Source organism: Acinonyx jubatus, chromosome A2, assembly GCF_027475565.1.
Source record: "Acinonyx jubatus isolate Ajub_Pintada_27869175 chromosome A2, VMU_Ajub_asm_v1.0, whole genome shotgun sequence".
In the NCBI taxonomy this organism is placed as follows: Eukaryota; Metazoa; Chordata; class Mammalia; order Carnivora; family Felidae; genus Acinonyx; species Acinonyx jubatus.
In genome coordinates, this window is record NC_069383.1 from 50343379 (window position 1) to 50358509 (window position 15131).

The 15131-nt window shown below is 45.3% G+C and overlaps 1 protein-coding gene across 5 annotated transcripts in view; it reads right to left on the reverse strand.

Moving 5' to 3' along the window:
• The window catches only part of SNX10 (sorting nexin 10), a 74261-nt gene extending 64399 nt beyond the window's left edge, over positions 1-9862 (reverse strand). Inside the window, exons 1-2 of one of the 5 annotated variants that reach the window (XM_027075149.2) lie at positions 9726-9860; positions 6924-7071 (exon numbers count right to left, since the gene is read on the reverse strand). The gene's annotated coding sequence lies outside the window, so the exon portion shown is untranslated. Of the gene's footprint in view, positions 1-6923; positions 7072-8709; positions 8784-9679 lie in introns of those variants that run through there. The other 4 variants (XM_027075147.2, XM_053218295.1, XM_027075148.2 and 1 more) reach the window with 4 other exon arrangements.
• Between the last annotated feature and the right edge of the window lie 5269 nt (positions 9863-15131).

The following is a 15131-nucleotide window of genomic DNA, read 5'->3' on the forward strand; positions in this document are numbered from 1 at the left end:
AATACGTAATCACTGAGCCTCTGCTGTCTGATTGTTACAGGTCTGGTCCTGGTGACGGGTATTTTTTTAAATGGTTAAGTAACACTTTCTCACTTCCACGGCCTAAAGATGCCCAGGCACAGATATGAGACAGTCCGCTTGTAATGCAGAACTCACTGTGTGTCACTCTCCCCCTCAAAATAGCACTGACAACAAGGCCACAGGAAGAATGGAGAGGCAGAGGCTTCACGGAGAAGACAGGGAGTGAGGAGGCCTCGATGCTCGCATCAGGACAAGCACAGAAAACGGGACTAGGTGATTAAGCAGCAATACCACGTTCGGAGAGCCAGGAATCCGGCCCCCTAGGAGTGGAAGAGCTGTGTTGGCAGAATACTGCAAGGAGGTAAGTCTAGAAGGGCTCCAAAGGGCATCTAGGATGGGGAAGTCCCTGCATGATAAGAGGAGGATTTGATGGGGCTCTGGGGTGGCTAAGTCGGTTGAGCTTTTGCTTTCACCTCAGGTCATGAGATCAAGCCCTGTGTTGGGCTCTATGCTGAGTGTACAGCCTGTTTAGGATTCTCTCTCTCTCTCCCTCTGCCTCTTGCTCTCTCTCTCTAAAATAAATTAAAATAATTTTTTTAGATTATATATTAAAAAAAGAGGAGGAATTTGAACTTCGATCCTGCTGGAAGGCAGGGATGACTGAGGAAGTTGCCATGATATGATAGCAACAACTCATGCGAGGATGGGGTGGAGGATGGATTGACCGGGAGAGAAATTAAAGGCCATGAGCTTCATCAGGGGGCTGCTTGGATGCTCCAGCCAGCAGAAAACATCACGGACCCAAGGTGGGCTGGGGGGATGGAAAAGCACTAGAAAATAACAAGAAGCAGAACACAGAGGGTGTTGGGTGCAGTGAAACTATTCTGTAGGATACTCTAATGGTGGACATGTGTCTGACTTGTGTCAAAACCCACAGAGTACAACACCGTGAGTGAACCTTAATGTAAAGTGTGGACTCTGGGTGATGATGGGGGAGGGGATGCAGACAGTATATAGAATCTCTCTGTGCTTTCCCTGAATTCTGCTGTGAACCTAAAACTGCTCTAAAAAAACACACAAAATCTATTTAAAATATATATATATCATGAAAAAAACTTGGACAAGAGCATGATGGAGAAAAGGGAGTCAGTGATGACTCACCAATCAGGTGACCGGAAAAAAGACTGTGGTCACTGGCAGAATGAAGAAGTTGGAAAGGTGAGGGGGTGGGGGGAGGGCGCTGTTTTGAGAGCTAAGAGAGAAAGATGAGGTCGGGTGGGAACAAGCTGGGATGATGTAGGACATCTACACAAAACAATCTTGTTTTGGAGAACAGGTTGGGAGTGAGATAAGAAAAGGGTACAGGGATGCAAATTAGAGACAGAAGTGAGCACTAAATGTTCCTCTTTAGTACCAGTGATAAATTCTCTTTCAAAAGGAAAAGCATTACAACACACTGGAAATGACAATCTTTCCACGAGCTCACAGCTTCCGTTGCAAAGAACTGCAACTAGGGAGGCAATTTCAGTTACTTGTGAGAAGAGCAACACAAGGAACTGTGACCTACTGGTCAAGTTCAAATCTGTCCAAAGTGACATCAGTCCAGATAGGAAGAACTCGCAAGTTAAAATGAGGGACAAGCAAGAAGGGAGATTTCATGTTTGACCAAGATTTCACTTCTGACTTCCCCTAAGAGGAGTAGGAAGGACACAGTGAATGGGAAAACAGTGGAGCTGTTCAATGCCAAGCAGCCTGACTGTGAATTCTCATTCTGCCCTTTGCCAGGAGAAAATAATCTTTCTGTGCCTCAGTTTCCTCATCTGTAAAAACAGGACACCTGCCTACTTCGTCGATCTGCTGCAAAGACTGAAGGAACAAACATGGAGGCAGATGCCAAGGATTTGCCGTGTCAGCCAGTGTCCCTGTTCATTACGGTCCTAGACTTCTCCAAGACCCCTGAGGAAAAATGCTGAAGTCTCCCTCAATATCACAGAGCACCTGTGCCTTTAAAAAATGTTCTTTAGAAAAAAAAAAATGTTCTTTTCAAGTATCTGTTTTGTCAGATGAAACAGTAATATTTACAGAAGCAGAAAATCTTAGATCTTTATACGGCTCTGAAACTCAGCCCACGTGTGTGAAATGCATACCTGGGCCATTGCCTGCAGTAAATCATTTACCCGGGGATGTCCAATGCCCAACTTTGATCCAAGAAGGCGAAGATAAGCCACACAGAAAGTCCTTTTCAAGTGGGTAAAATACCAAAGTTATTATTCCCTAAATTACTTGCCAAAGCACTGACTGTAATCCAAGGGCATTTTGACGTGTGTTTGTTTACCGACTCGGTTTAGCAAAGTTCTCAAAACAGAGGTCAGTTTTTCAAGGCTTCTCAACTGTCAGGGAAATGAGCTGACTAGGAAAAAACCAGCATCTAGTCGGCACCTCCTTGTAAATCACTGCATTGATTTCCTGGCATAGGAGCTTTCATGCGTGTTTGAGCAGGAGCCCAGATTCTCAGGGTCTGATCATCCATAGATAGCTGACAAAAAGTCTCTGTGTCTCCTGCTGAGATACCAGAACCCAGAGCTATGGTAACACCATCCCCCAACCCATCTGGTGACCCCGGAATGCTGTGAGGACGACTGCCTTCTCCTCTTTCCCCCCCTTCTCCCCAGCTCTTCCAAATGCCACTCTATAATAAGGAGAGCTGCTATGTCAATAAGAAAGGGGAAGAGGGGTGCCTGGGTGGCTCAGTCGGTTAAGCATCTGACTTCGGCTCAGGTTATGATCTTGCGGTTGATGGGTTCAAGCCGCACATAGGGCTCTGTGCTGACAGTTCAGAGCCTGGAGCCTGCTTCAGAGTCTGTGTCTCCCTCTCTCTCTGCCCGTCTCCAGCTCATGCTCTGTCTCTGTCTCTCAAACATAAAACAAAAACAAAAACAAAACCTTTTAATTAAAAAAAAAGGGGGGGGGGGAGAAAATTATCACCTAATAGAAAACTCTCTTCTTTACGTGTTTATATTTCTAATTTCTAAGAAGCACAAGTCTCCAATATACAAAGCCCCTTGTTGTGCTCTGCACTTTGAACTGTTTGGGTTTATAAGTCTGAGGAAAGACCTGGGAAGAATCCAGAGTCATGGAGGGAAAAGACTGGAGCTCAGAGGAAAATGAGGAGGGAGGGAGGGAAGGACTAAGAGGCAGAAGGAAGGACACACAAGATGGCGGGTCAGGGGCCCCACCGGCTGACCTCCCACTAACCTAGTTAAGTCCACTGACCCAGCAGAGCACATGGTGGCAGACTGCTCTATCAGCATGTCAGGGCTGACACCAACGTAAAACAGAGAGAGCAGGTGAGCCTTTCTCCCACTTGCACCCCAGGGAATTGGCAGAAAACCTGGGAAAACTGTGGAATTCCCTGGACTATGGCTGGTGGGTTCTCCCCGAGGTTTATTATTTCTCCTTTTTTTTTTTTAATTTTTTTTTCAACGTTTATTTATTTTTGGGACAGAGAGAGACAGAGCATGAACAGGGGAGGGGCAGAGAGAGAGGGAGACACAGAATCGGAAGCAGGCTCCAGGCTCTGAGCCATCAGCCCAGAGCCTGACGCGGGGCTCGAACTCACGGACCACGAGATCGTGACCTGGCTGAAGTCGGACGCTTAACCGACTGTGCCACCCAGGCGCCCCTTATTATTTCTCTAAGGAACAGGAGGCCCCCAGGTGCCACCTGGGTTAGAAGAGAATGTGCCTTTCTTCCCCAAACTAATTAAACAGTCTGATTTTACTACATAACATCTAATCACCACAGGAATGCACCAAAAGGCAAAGAATGGACATCCACCCCGACTTTGCACGCACTCCACAGGTCTTACATGGCCCCCAAGTTCTAACAGGAAAAGGCGGTAAACTGGGAGGGAAAGCAACAAGCCTTAGTGAACAATGCGGGCGTGCCTCCCCAGATGCACCCCACTTCTTTGAAACCAGTCCCCAAAAAGGTCAAGCTTGTGTAGTGTGACCCCAGCCCGACCCTCCCCCACCCAACCCACATTCATGGCCCTGCCACGAGTCTCAGCCATCTGCAGGGACAATCCAGTCCACACCATGGGGCTGGCAAATCCAGGAGACCACACGTTTCAATGTATGTTCTTAAAAAGATTACTCTGGCTGATTTAGGAAACTGGATCTGAGGGGAACCGAGTGGAACGAGAGGTGTAATCAGATGCTGATATGAATGTGTGTGGCAGCAGCCTGAGCTAAGGCAGGGAGCTGGGGCAGGGGGTGGAGCATAGACAGATGGGAAAATGAACCGAGACCTTGAGCCGGCTGGGAGGTGGGGTGGAGAAATGGCTCCTGGTGCTAGCCTGGACACACAAATGGACGGATGGCAGTAATGATTTCTTCAGATGGGCAAGGGAGGAGGACGGGTTGGGTGAGAGTGGGGAGCAGAGGAAGAATCACCAAGAAGTTAAAGAATCTCCAGTTTCTGGGCCGGCATCTGCACAGACACCTCTGCGGACCTGTACTGCATTTTGCATTCACGATGCTGTGTTCTTTTTCGTAAAGAGGACCCCACACCGCTTGAGTGTCAAGCCCCGCAAAACTGGGGAGGGGAGGGTCAATAATGTTGGGCAAGTTCACTTAAAATGTCCCTGACACATCCAAGGAGTCAGATTTGATGTTAACTACATAATCCTGGGGCTCACGAGAGAGCCAGCCATCTGCATCAAGGAATTAATGGTTCAAAGTCTCAGAAACAAATTAAACCAGCTTGTCCAGTGTTTGTCATTGCATCTGGATCACGTGGGAATCAAAACACAGAATCCCAGGTCTCATCCCAGACCTACTGCATGAGAATATTTCAAAGTAAGGCCCAGAAATCTGCTTTAACAAATTTCCCAGAGAATTCTAATGCACAAAAACATTTGAAAACCACAGATATACAGAGAGAGTGTGGAGAAATAAAAGAGGATCAGGGGGCACCTGGGTGGCTCAGTTGGCTAGGCATCCGACTTTGGCTCAGGTCATGATCTCACAGTCCGTGAGTTTGAGCCCTGAGTCAGGCTCTGTGCTGCCAGCTCAGAGCCTGGAGCCTGCTTCTGATTCTGTGTGTCCCTCTCTCTGCTCCTCCCCTGCTCATGCTCTGTCTCTCTCTGTCTCAAAAATAAAAACATTAAAAAAAAATTTATAAAATAAATAAATAAATAAAAAATAAAAGAAGATCAGGACAGGCCAAGGAGCCACCAAATGGAGGGGTCAGTGGGAGAGTGGAAGAACAGGGAAGGCAACAAATCACTTATCTGATTATTAACAAAGTTAAACATGTGTGTGTGTGTGTGTGTGTGTGTGTGTGTGTGTGTATTACCTGTTAATAGCCTTTACCTGTATTTTTATTGGATTATTTTCTTTTCTCTATTGACTTTGAAAACTCCATGCCTTTTATAGATATTGCAACTATTTGCTTTGCTAATCTGTCATCTGCCTTTCAACTTTGTTTACGACATCTTTTTTCTTATATTAGTATAATGTTTCATAAAGTTAAATCAATATTTTCCTTTATGCCTTCTGAGTATTAAAGTTGGCAAGATCTTTCCTACTCCAAAGTTATTTTTGAAAACCATCACATGTATGTATATTTTAATGTCTATAATTTATTTCTGACATATAATCTTTACTCTAAATGGAATGTGCTTTTATGAATGGTATGAGGCAACCATCTCAACAGACTTAACTGTAGTTGATTTTATGTTACTTTCAATTCCTGTCTTCACAATGGAACCATTTCTGGACTCCCCATCCCTGGTCCTACATGATATATTTTGAAATCTGGCTGGACGGTACATTTCAAAATGTATTACCTATTAGGACAAATCTATTTTTCCAGGTAAACTTTATCAATTTGTAAAAATGAAGCAAAGTTAAAGGACTGGCCTAAACTAATAAAGATCTCATGACCTTTCAGTCTTGCTTAGTCACTGGAGCATCAGCCTTTGGCCAGGAGGTGGCCTGACTTCCTAGTGACTCACACACTACACAGAATTCTCAGACTTCACGGAATTTAGATTGAATTTACAAACGTCTCAGCAAAACATTTTCTAACACTACAATTCTACCAAGAGGCCTCAATGGCCTCCTTGCGACTCAATCGGTGCATGTTATGACTCTTTCCTCACCTTCTCCCCCATTTTTATGCTCCTGCTCATACCTTTCAGAGTTGTTGATGCCCATCCTGAATCACAGTAAAGGGGTTCAGTTTACAACATGATATGCCAAAAGATGCTGTATTTTGATAGGTACTTCCAGGAAGCTTTGCGGGCCCCACACACTGTGGCAGCCTATCGGGTGAGGAGTGAGTCTTTTGACATCTCATAATTTATTCACCTGGCACCACTTATTCCAAAGGGAAACATGGGAGTGCGATGGAAAGAAGACGAGACCAGGAAACCCGAGTTTTGGACCCCTTTCTACTCCTAATTAGCGGTGTCGTTCAGATTAAGTTATTCTGCCTTTCCACTGGGTCTCCATTGCTCCATTTGTAAAATGAGATGTCGGGAATAGAACAGTCATTTCTAACCTTTCTTTCCGCCACGGGTGACCCTTTAAGAATCGGAAGTAAGCTGTAGATTCTCTTCTCCAGAATAATGCACTTTTGCACATGAGTATAAAATCAGACATTTTCAGGGGGTTCACAGATCCCCAAAAGCCTATCTCTGTATTCCTAGGATCAAGATCTCTGAGACCTACCACACGCTGTTAAAAATACCAGAGAATACCATAAACGTATATAGAATCACAAAACCTTACGCAAAGTTGAATCTTTGCAGAACTAAAAGCATCTCCTCTGAAGATAACTGGGAGGAGGAAGTAGTTACTTAGGGAAGAATAAATGAAAGTGCCAATAAGACTTGCCTTTGATTGAGGCCTGGCTCAGCCCTTTACATACATTCACGGGGGACTGGGTGAGAGCACCCATTCCAGAGCCAGGCTGCCCAGGTCAAATGTTGTCTCCATCATTTACTAGTTGTCTGCCCTGGGCTCTGAACCACAGTTTCTCCATCTATAACCAAAAAAAAAGAAGGATGTGGGGTGCCTGGGTGGTGCAGTTGGTTAAGCGACCGACTGACTCTTGGTTTTAGCTCAGGCCATGATCTCGTGGTTTCCAAGTTGGAGCCCCACATTGGGGCCCACATAGGGCTGATGGTGTGAAGCCTGCTTGGGGTTCTGTCTCTCCTTCTCTCTGCCCCTCCCCTGCTTGTGTTCTCTCTCTCTCTCTTAAATAAAACTTTAAAAAAAAAAAAAGTGTGAGGGGGTAGAAAGACTGTTAATATATACATAGAGTATTTGAAAAAGGGCCTGGCCTACAGGAAGCCCAAAATTATTATTAGCTATTATAGAAAGGTGGGATACATTTGCTGAGTGGTTAAAATGGTGAGCTGTGAAGTTTAAGGAAGTCTTAAATACCTTGATGCCTTAGTTTCCCCAGAGGTATATGTGCTGCCGAAGCGAGCACAGTTTCCCCAGAGGTAAATAGGATCAGATTCGTAAATTTGTTGTGAGGATTAAGGAGACTGTCACATAAAAACTCTCTCACAATGCCTAGTACATAGTAAGTGCTCAAGAAATGTCAGCTGTTGTTATTTACAATTCTGGGACGCAAGGATTACCATTGCTTTTTTTGTTTTAATTTCTGAATAAAGGATAAGTCAGACAGGTTAAGTGCCCCACTGACAGTACCTCAGCTAGCAAATGACTGTGCCAAGACTTCAACGTGGGTGAGCCTGAGACCATAATCTGTAACCACTACCCCGTACTATCTTTTATTTGAACAGAGCTAAGAGAGCATAAATGCTGATTCATAGTTACTGCATTAACCAAGAGAAAGAAAGAGGTAGGTGCTAACAGTCTAAAATTTGGGATATTCTCCATGGAAGTCAGCCCTGACTTGGCAAAAAGCCCTTCTTTGCCACTCTTAGAAATGAAAGACTACAGAGGCTGGACTCTCATCTCAACCAGCTCTAAGCCTTTTGCAAACTTGGTTGTTAAACCACAGCAGTGACACCAAAAGAGGAAAAAAAAAAAAGAGGCCATTTCACAAACTAGTTTAACTAACAAAGTGAACCCTTTAAAATGAAAGCAGAGACCCTAAGGCTGAAAGAAGATACTTAAGAGTGCTCCAAAGCCACGGAAAACTGCGTCTAGGACACAATCGTCAGCCGTTAATGAATACATTTTTATTTAGAAAAGAATGACAATTTAGATCTATTTTTTGGATACCAAGCTCCAGGAGGCCTTCCCCTAAAGTAAAATAAGAGGAAGTTCTCACCACAGCCCAGAGTGGTGGGGAGAGAAGTGGAGTGCCAGTCAAGAGACCCCTGGTGTGGAGCACTGTCACCTGAGCACGCCCCCACTCTTTCAACACCAATTTGCTCACCACTGAACCGGGTAACTGGTAAGGTGGGAACTGAGAATGAAATACTCGGGCAGAAGAAAACAGGACGATGAGTTAAATACAAGCCAGTGCTTGTAATCACGTTTTTCACATCTTCCCCTATTTACTTCTAAATGTATTTTATTTTTGTACCTTTATCCAACACACCCCCAGTAATCAACCTGAAATCTACCATTCCTTAGAATAGAAATGGCCTTAGGAACAGCCATCCCTGGAAGTGATGGCAGAAATGGCAGGAGTGCTCACCTCACGTGCCTGGTACCTCCCGGACACGGATGGAGGAGCCGGTGGGTTCTCACTGGCTCTCTCCTGGCCGTCCACCTTACACCGCGGCCCAGCTCACCCGCCCCCCCACCCCCGGGGCGGGGGTGAGGCGGGGGGGGGGGGGGGAAGGACAGGGAGTTCTGCATTCCAAGCCCGCCCCTGCCCCCCTCCACGTCCCCCGAGGGTCAGAGTCAGAAGCCCACTGGAATCTAGGCCTGTTTCTGCTTCCATCCGGCTGAAGGACTCCCCTCCCCGGGCCTTAGTTTCCCCGTCCTTAAAATGAAAGGTTTGAAGGAGATCACGTGAAAGCCTCGTTCCTGCTCAAATTTCTAATTCCATCATTCTTACAAGAAAACGTTTCCTGCAGAAATAGACGCCTTTCCTTTCAAGCAGGGCACGCTGCCCTGCGTCCCCGTGACCATTCTCCTCGATAATCTCACAGAAGTATGATGCATCAGAACTGAAAAACAGGCTGTTGCTTTCCCGTGGTACCAAACCCGGTCACCAGTCAACGTGGATTTTCTCTCGGGCCTCTTCCCTCAATCCCGCAATCCCACGAAAACCCCTACCTACCCTTCCCAATTTCTAAACTCAAAGCTACCGTTTCATGGGTTAAACAAAAAAACAAAAAAACACCCAAACCCGGCCTGGAGTAAGGTGCTACAGCACTTTTTTGGGCATCCAGGATTCCATCTCCGCCCCACCCTCTCGCCGGGGTATCTCTTCAGCCATAAACCCCTGTATCGATACGTAATACGCTCCATGCCCTCCCCTGGCAAAGAAGCCGACCATTTCTTCCTCCCCTGCACATCCCGGCTGGAAAGGTGGCAGCTCCCCGCTCCAATCCCGGGAGACCCAAGCTCTTCCCGGCCCGCAGGGAACGGCACCTGGGCGCATGGGCCCCTCAGGAAAAGAAAAGGGTGGCCGGCTCGCCCACGGCCGCGGTCCCCACCTCGGCGGCGCGAGGAGGCCTCCCCCGCAGGGCTCCTGTCACTTACGGATGGTTCCTCCGGGCAGGGCCAAGCCGGCGGGCTGGCTGGCAGGCGACGGAGTTTGCTGACTCAAAGGCACGGCGGCGCCGGTGGCGAGCGCCCAGGAGCGCACCCGAGCGCAGCCCCGCGCGCCCCGCGCACGTAGCGGCCCGCGCCCGCGCTCAGCTCCCGCAGACCTCGTGGGGCCGCCGGGCCTCCCGCTTCCGCCGCCCCGGGGCGCCACCGCACCGCCCAGCCCAGGTGCAGCCCGGCGCCGTCCGGGAGCCCCGCCCTCGCGCCCGCGGAAGATGAGACGCACCCTCGGCCCGCTGGGCTGCAGCGAACCGTGCCGCCGCCCGGGTGCGCCGCGGCGCCCCGGAGCCCGCGTTCTCTTTCCCGAGTCCGCCAAACCCGGCTGGGGAGGCAATACCCGCGCTTGCCGGGGCTCTAAAGCTGAAGGTGTGCAAGCGGCATCCTTTGGAATCACCACCTGAAAGCCACCTGGAGTTTGCCAATCCTGCCCCCTTAGTGATGGAAGGATTGATGAATGGGGAGAGAGGAGATAGATAGCGTGACCGACAAGAAAGGTAAATTGTTCATGGTAGAATCTAGGCGGTGGGCACATGGAGTGTTTGCTGTAAAATTCTTTCAACTTTGCTGTATGTTTGAAATTTTTCTGCCAAGGGACCTGAATCCTTTCTTAATGACACCTTGGGCTACGCCTGACCCACCTGTTTGCACGGAAAACCCCAGGGTTCGCTGAAGCAGCTCCTAGATGACTACAGGCCAGAATAATAAACGTAACCTTATACTGCATTTTCCCAGCACGAAATTTCCCGTTAGACGCAGCCAGCTGCAGATTATCATTCAGGGCCTTTCCAGGCCCACCTGAAAATGTGCCTGTCTTTGGGGCTTTTGGGTGGCTCAGTTGGCTAGGCGACCCACTTCGGCTCAGGTCATGATCTAGCAGTTTGTGAGTTTGAGCCCTGCGTTGGGCTCTGTGCTTACAGCTCAGAGCCTGGAGCCTGCTTCGGATTCTGTGTCTCCCTCTCTCTGCCCCTCCGCTGCTCACCCTCTGTGTCTCTCTGTCTCTCAACAATAAATAAACGTTAAAAAAAAAAAAAAAAAAAAAAAGGAAAAACTGTGCCTGTCTATCCTCCACACCTAAACTAACTTTGCATAACAAAACTTCCAAGTCTACAAGGTAGTGTCTTAACATCTTGGATCCTGAACTTAAAGCTCTGAATCTTAAAGCTACTGGTGTTAAAATTTAACAGAATCAAATTTTAAAGATCTTATTGGCTTTATTCAACTATTCATGAATCTGGCAGCATCCCATGTAGCAGGCAGAAAGGAGCTCTGAGGAGCTTGACAATGTGAAAGATTTTATAGGCAGAAGGGAGCAGAACAAGTAATACTAGGAAAAAGCAAGTTGGTTGTGGCCAGGTTATTTTCCTGGAGGGTTTAGCAGGAGTGTATCAGGCAGATTACCCGGTCTGTGCTGACCAGGTTATTCCTGATTGACTGGTTTAAGAGTCCATTTCTGGAAGATCCTGAAACTGTAATGAAGTCTTACTTTGGTGAGGTGGGGCCCATTTTGGGCCTGTTGTCTTGTTTTTAATATTGCTATTTAATCTCTTAAAACTGCACCCAAGTCATAATACACAAGTGATGTAAACACGATCACTTTTGAAAATCAAATTAAAGTTTATTTTTCAAATCTTGTTCCTTTGCTCCACAAAGAAAGAATTGAATGGAAAACAAAATGCTGCATATGTCTAAGATCCCAAGAGATTCTGGAAAATTAAAGTCTTTCTAAATTTATTATTGTCAAAGCACAACCTTATAACTGTAGACAGAGCAGCAAAAAAAAAAAAAAAAAAAAAATTTTGGAGAGTCTATAGGAGGTCATTTAAATATCTGTTAGGATTATGGCCCTAACAAAGAGGAAGACTATGGAAAGAATTCAGAATAGAATGATGCAGTAATGAGGTATTTCAATGCACTCCGTGGATGTAGCATCTGGGTGGTGTTACCAGCTTAAGAATTATAATGTGTAGCCTGAATCTAGGGGACTAAGCTAGGTTATTGCCACCTTTTTAGGTTCTGACTTTTTGTTACAGCATCAGTAGGCAGGTAAAAAACTAGGACTTTCTGGTGCTTAAAAAATCCTAGCCAGCTGAGAAAGTCACCATAAAACTGCTTTAAAAGAAAAAAATTTTTTTATATATTTTAGAGAGAGAATGAGAGTGAGTGGGGGAGTGACACACAGAGAAGGAGAGAGAGAGAATCCCAAGCAGGCACTGCATTGTCAACGGGGAGCATGACACGGGGCTCGAACCCACAGACTGTGAGGTCATGACCTGAGCTGAAGTCAAGATTCTGACGCTTAACCAACTGAACCATCCAGGTGCCCCCATAAAATTGCTGTTAAGAAATTCTTTTAACTGTCCAGTCTGGCCTCAATAGTTACGAGGGCCCGGTTAACTGAGTTTAAACCCTAGCTTTATTACCTCTCATTATGCGATCTTGGGAAAATAATTTAAACTTTCTGGGCCTCATTTTCCCATTTGAAAAAGGAGGATGGTAAGATTAGCACCAGCCACATATGGTTGTTGTGGGGGTTAAGTGAAATAACCCAGGTATGGGTGTCTGGTCGACCCAGTTGGTAGAGCACATGACTCTTGATCTCGGAGTCATGGGTTTCATCCCCCACATTGGTTGTTGAGATTATTTTAAGAAAAAATGAAATATTTAATCCAGGTAAATCTCTTGGAACTGTGCTGGATACACAGCAAGGGCTCAAGAAATTATGTTTATTATTATAACATTATTATAGCTTTATTGTAACCGTTACTATAATTTGATCCTCTAATCTCTTCCATCTCCAAGCTGCCCATAAGGAAGCCACCTCCAATATACTGCCTATAGCTCAAAAAAAGTCACTAAGAAGACACTGAGTCCTTCCTCTATTCCCTGGGAAAATTGCAAACCCACAGACAGTACAAATGGAAATTGCCTGAACTCATGTTCAGAAATTATAATTAGCTGTTACTATACAGAACATTACATTAAAAACTCTTTACCTTTAAATTTACGTTAATTGTCCTGTCTCCTTGAGAAGCACTGTGATGGTAGATACGATGTACAGAAGGTGGTTTTTGTCATGCATCAAACAATAAGGGCCATCAGCAAAAAAAAAATTAAGCAAATTGCAAAGAATTTGGATTTTGATTTCCGACCTTACAATCATAATCTTTTTTCAATAGTATGAAGACAGATTAACATGAGTAAAAAATAATCACTCCTGACCATCAATCTAACCTGTTTTTTCGAAATACCTCTCTTATGCATCCCTGCCAAACAATGACTAAAGAAAACTTTTGGGCCGGATTACCTATTTGTAAGACAAAAGGGCTTATTTAGACTTCTCCTCCATTTACCCACCACTTCATCTTCCTGGACTACCTTTCTCTCAGGTAATGCCACAATCCTACCAACTTTGGCACTGGCTTTGACTTGCTCCCTTCCCTGATCCACAGAGATCCAAGTTCCATGCTTTTCACTGTGGTCAGATCTTGATGTCACTCACCTTCTCTGCTTTCCATTCTCTTATCCAGCTCCCCACTCTCTCAGAATCCTACAGCATCCTCTTTACGGTGGTCCAAGATAGTGGTTTTCAATTGTGTTTAGCAAGGGACCCTTTCTTAAAAATGAACCCCCTTTATAAACAGCAATAGATACCATTGCGTTGCTATACATTTATTTGAAGAATTCGACTTTGTAACATTGGCATATTATAAAGAACTCCCAGACCACTGGAAGCTGCTTTGTTGAACACCAACATTTGAAATCAGGGGTTTGTGAATGATTGTTGGAATCTACTATCAGCATCAACATATAATTTATTTCAGTATTTGATGGCTCAATATTGGAAAAAAAACCTAATCTATTTAGAGAGGTGTTTGTAAATAGTCACAGTTTGTAAACAATTTAAGATTTTCTTCAATATAAACTATTCAGAAGTTTGAAAGAGGAATAATGGAAATTTTCGTTTCAAAGATGAAGCACTAAGAATATATAACACATCCTCGTGCTTTATTGTAAATAGAAAATGCCGGTCAGAGGCGGGGGGGGGGGGGGTGCCTGTCTGGTTCAGTCAGAAGAGCATGTGACTTTTGATCTCTGGGTTGTGAGTTTGAGTCCCACACTGGGTGTAGATTACTAAAAAATTAATTAAATAAACTTGAAAAAAAGAAAATGCAGAAGACCAATATTTAGAGTAGATGCTAAGATGCATATAATGGGAATTATCGCCAGATGACAGGCTATGTGTCCACATGTCTTTACATAACCGTATAAGAAAAATCCCTCCTGTGTTTCTCCTTTACTCTCCCATGACTACCACATCCGCAGCACTTCTGATACAAGATGTGTGCGGTTTCCAAGCCATTCTGCGACACCAGATGGGTGTCCTACAGTTCGATTCAGTTCTGACGCTATCTACCTGAAGTTAGTGTCAGATCCCACAGGTTAAGTCTTCAGGCCCACAAGCCTGCCTGCACTTCAGATGCCACTTGCAAGGTCCCAGTTGTCACCCCTACGGATGGTTCCTGATTTATGACAGTTCAACTTAGGATTTTTCAACTTAACAACAGTGTGAAAGCGATATATCTTCAGTGGAAACTGTACTTCGAAGTTTGAATTTTGATCTTTTCCTGGGCTAGGCATATATGGTATGATCTTTTGGGATGCTGGTCCCTCTCCCCTTGCTAAAGGTTAGGAGGTGGAGTGGAAAGTTTCAAGCTTCCAGCCATGGTTTGGTCTTTCTGGGGACCAGCTTCTATCTTGAAGCTATCCAGGAACCCACCCAGCGTTGCCTAATTAGAACAAAAGACATTCCAAAGGATCTTGGAAATTCCAAGGGATTTAGGAGCTCTGTGTCATGAACCAGGGTCAAAACCAAGTATTAGAACACAAGATCTCCCAATGTTCTCATCACTTAGGAAATTACAAGGATCTTAGGAGCCCTATCCCAGGAAACCGAAGCATACGTGTGTGTGTGTGTGTGTGTGTGTGTGTGTGTGTGTGTGTGTGTGTGTAATTTTTTTGTATTATTTCACAACAACCAACAGAAGCACACACCAAGCAGAGGGGTGGGTACCTCGCCTAGTTTTCCACAAGACCCACCCATGGATGCGTGCTGCAGTGACGTTCTGTCATTCTGCTCTTTCCAAATAGCCAATAGCTTCATTCCCTAAAAGGAAAGAAAGAACCAAAAAAAAAAAAAAAAAAGCTTTGCATTATTCAAAACTCCATTTTAAAAGCATTGGTTTTAGTGGCAGATTTTATTATTACAAACCAAAAATAATAAATGGGTTCATTAAAACTGACCAAAACCAAATAACAGACCTTAGCATTACTGAGCATATG